The sequence below is a fragment of the Brassica napus genome, chromosome C3, assembly GCF_020379485.1.
Source record: "Brassica napus cultivar Da-Ae chromosome C3, Da-Ae, whole genome shotgun sequence".
Lineage (NCBI taxonomy): Eukaryota > Viridiplantae > Streptophyta > Magnoliopsida > Brassicales > Brassicaceae > Brassica > Brassica napus.
In genome coordinates this window covers 65,493,069-65,497,384 of record NC_063446.1, presented here as the reverse complement: position 1 = coordinate 65,497,384, position 4,316 = coordinate 65,493,069, and the positions used below count along the sequence as shown (strand labels likewise).

General features: G+C 32.3%; 1 long non-coding RNA gene across 1 annotated transcript; it reads right to left on the bottom strand.

Annotated features, from left to right (window-relative positions):
• Positions 1–389: 389 nt before the first annotated feature.
• Positions 390–3,269, bottom strand: LOC125583881. The gene is made up of 3 exons (XR_007320913.1): positions 3,165–3,269; positions 2,420–2,839; positions 390–2,342 (listed from the first exon to the last, which is right to left on the bottom strand). It is a non-coding gene; the product is annotated as an uncharacterized LOC125583881 (long non-coding RNA).
• Positions 3,270–4,316: the final 1,047 nt, after the last annotated feature.

Sequence of the window (4,316 nt, the reverse complement as noted above, 5' to 3'; positions counted from 1 at the left end):
TTTTTGTCTTTACAATAAAACAGAAGAATGATTTGGAGGAAACAAAAAGCTTGAAACTTTTTTCTGGGTTTGTCTCTTTCTTTTGTTGTTGTTCGAATTCTTATTCTTCTTCAACATTATGTGGGTTCAGTTTTCTGGGTAAAACCCGGTTAGTAGATCAGATTAAGGTGATGATTGTTTTGTTAGATTCTAGATTTTGGTTTTTGGTTTTTGGCTTTTGGTTTTTGGTTTTTGGTTTTTGATTTAACAGTAGATTTTGGTTTTTTGAAAAACTTGATCGGTGGTTTTTGATTTTGGTTTTTAGTTTCTGGTTTTGCTTTTAAAATTTTTTTTTTTTAAATATTATGAATAGTAAAATATCTATTATTGAAAAATAAAATACTATCATCAAAGCATACATAATTTTGTTTTAAAATATTTTAAAACAAAAAAATTTAAATATAAAATAAAAATTATCTTGAATCCCATAAAGATGCAGAAATTTGATCTCGAATGCCTTCCATATAGTGCACATGAGTATTATTATGTTCTTCGTCTTCATCTGAATCAGAGTTTTCAGTTGGTACATTACCAGTTGGATAGTCCGAATCAAAATCAACATCTCCTAAATTTGATAGCCTGGTAAAATTATGTAGAGCCATTGTAGCTGCAACAACTCTTCTTTGAACATGTATGTTGTATCTTGGCTTCTCTCTTAAAACCCGTCATTTTCCTTTCAACACACCAAAAGTCCTTTCAATAACAGATCGCAGCGAAGAATGTTGTTTGTTAAACATTTCTTTATAACTACTGGGCGGACTAGCTCCATCGTATTGGCTAGGATGATATCTTTCCCCTCTATACGGAGTAAGAAATCCAGGTCGAAGAGGATAACCAGAATCTCCTAAATAATACTTTCCAAAAGGTGCAGTTGGAAATTGATGAGGCCCCTCCATTGCTACTGCTAAAACTTTTGCATCATGAGCTGATCCCGGAATACCTATATATGCATATGTAAACAACATGTCCATATTGCATATAGCTAAAACATTTATACTGGTGTCACTTTTCCTGTTCCAATATTTTTCTGAATCTTTTCCCGCGATAGTGACAGGAACATGTGTTCCATCAATTGCACCAATAAATCCTTTAAAGTAAGGCCAATAATTTCTATTGGATTGTAATTTAGGATGAGGTTGTGTGAGCTCATTTGGACCAGGTTTAAGCAAATCAACCGCCATTTTTTCGAGAGCACTCAACACTTCATGGAATTTCCTACTTATAGTTTCCTGTGAATGACCAAATATCTTCCCAAGATACCTCTGAGTTGCATTTTGAGCACATATGTTAAGAAATATCGCAACACTTTCCTCGATGCTTACATTATCAGTCTCCTTCAACTGATAATCATCCTTAAGCTTTTCACATAACTGAATGTATACCGGCGGATACATTCAAATTATGTTATAGCATTGTACGTCGTGGCCGTGAAGTAATTCATTTACATATCTTTGACCGCGTTCTGGATCCAGGTTCATGTGTTGCCTTTCTATACTCACAGAGTAAGGATCGACGAAGGATTCTCCAAAATGAATGCTTCCATCTTCTGCTTCATCATCTTCAAGCATTCGGTAAAATGCTTCTTTCTAACCAAAAAAAACAAAAAGTAATATATTAAAATAAATAAATATTATTTGATAAATAAAAAAAATAAAAAACAAGAAATTGTTATTCAAAATTAAACATGAAATAAAATACGACAAAAAAATTATTCATTATTTTTTTTAATTTTCTTATTCAGCCTCTCGGTCGATTCCTGTCATTCTTTCGAGATATTTAATTCTAGCATCATCATCGGGTAGTGTAAGATAAACACATGCATGTGTCTCATTACTTTGAAGCACTCTCACTGCTCCCCAATATAACGAAGAGTCATACTGAAGACCTGGTAGTGTTTGTAATGAGGCAATTGCACGTTCAAGCTTGCTATCTTGGGCTCGTTCATAAAGTTCTGTTCGTTTCATATAGGCTTCATTTGTCACGAAGTCATACGAAACCTTTGATGTTCCTCGTTTACGTGCTGAAGATGAACTACGCGAAGTGTTTTCGTACACCCGTTTGGAACTCTGGTTGTAGGAAGACGGTGTTTCGTTTTGGTTTCTTGAAGGCGCATCAGAATCATCTTCTAGATTCACAGTGTCGTGTTCATTCTCGGTAACAGTCTCAGACTCGGTATTCTGATCCACTCCAGAACCTGGATAGTATCCATCATCGGTTGAAATGTGTTTGCCTCGAAAAAGTCTATCCAATCTGTCGATATCAGTGAGGGGGTGTGCACGGAGCTTTGCAGCATCAGGTATTTCCTAAATTAAAAAAAATATTAATAATAATTTATTTCTTTAAAAAAAAAACTTGATGAGTTATGATGTTCAAAGATTACCTGAATACGATCATTCTACCATTCATCATCCATTTGAATAGATTTTGTGGTCTCGTGAAATGAAACCCCAGTCATACGGCCCAATCGGCGATAAATGTCATACAATTTTTTATAGAATAGAATATATTTTTAAATGGAAGCCATTCTGGATTTTGACCTGTTGCTTCTTGAAATTCGTTTCTAATTCTCGTTTTACTCTTTTTTTTCAAAAGACCGGTACGCCAATTTATTTTTTCCATTTCATTTTCATATATTTCAAGAAATATATGGACCTTGCTATCGTTCCATAGTATTTTTCCCTTTAATTGTAATATCATACATAAGTTAGTCAATTAAACTATATAATCAGTTAATTAAAATAATTTATTTAGTAAATAAATACCTCTTTGCCATTTGATGATTGTCCTTGGTGTGCCATACCTATAACAAAATACACCATTAATAGTTAAATTTATGTAACTTAATATTATAAATAAACTACTAATAGCTACAGAGGTAAATTCCTACATGTTATTATAATAATTATAAAAACAATGCATGCATTTATGCTGTAATTATATTTTAGAATAAAATTTTAATTCTTTATTGTAGATATAATATAAATAGATAGAAACCGTACCTTTAAAACAATAAGTAAAATATGTACATCCATAATTTTTAAAACAAAATTAACCATAATTATATTATATATATATATATTCATTAATAGATAACTACAAAAATTTATTTTCAGGGAGCAAAATACCTTCTCGATTGGACGTAGAGAAGAAGATTTGAAACGAAGAAGATCAGCAAGCTTCCTAAAACTTGACACTTGGGTGCATTATTTAAGGTTTACGTTTGATTTGCTTTGATTTGCTTTGTGTGTTTGTAGTGAAATAGTTTTGTCTTATATAGTACATTATTTAGCTAAAATTAGCTAACAGAAAAAAACAGAAAAAAAAAATCATTTTTGTTTTTGTACGTAACTTTCTTAGGGAGAATCCATTAGAATAGGGATTTTGGTTTTTGAGAAGGAAAGAGTAGAAAGAAGTAAAAACCAGTTTTGTTCCAAAAAAAAAAAAAAAAAAAAAAAAGTAAAAACCAGTTTCCCTAAAAAATAGGAAATCTATTTTGTCAAAATCATGATTGGATAAAAAGTAGATTTTGGAAAATCAAAAATCAGAAACTAGTGCAGAATCTGTAAACAATCAACCTCTAAATATATTTTGGTTAAACACTTTTAATTGGGTCATTTTTGGTTTAATTAGGTTATCTTTTGATTATAAATGGTAGCCGATTTAAATCAGCTAGGTGTAGGTTTTGGTTCCAACTGTTATAAAAGTAATGAAAAAGTCTATCTTTATTCATAACATAACATAGAGGTTCCTTATATAGGAGATTACACCGTCATAGATAAATGAAAAGATTACAAATCATAATCTCTTGGTTATGAGTCATCCACAATCTGGTTCATAACACTCTCTCTTGGATGCCATAACCATTTAGAGCTTGTAATGTGCTTTAATGTTGCCTCATTAAAATCTTACCAGGAAAACTCAATTGGGACAAAACCATGGTGAATGAAAAAGAGTACAACACACATTACTCCCCCTGATTTGGACATTACTGAAGGTCACTTGGACCTCTCCAATTTTCTGCAATTCGTGGGTGATGAAGATCTTGGGCAGAATATGCTTCGTCCTCGAACATGATAGTTGGTTCTTCTTTACCATCGGCCATGCCACAATATGATCGAACATATTGAGTCATCGACGTCAAATACACACACACGAAATCTTGGATGATGTTGCTGTGATATGCGTGTACCACCATGTGTAAAACATAACCTGTCTGAAAATAAATCAACAAAACCAAACAACCCCTCTTTGGGCTGGTTAGTATAAAATAAACCAAA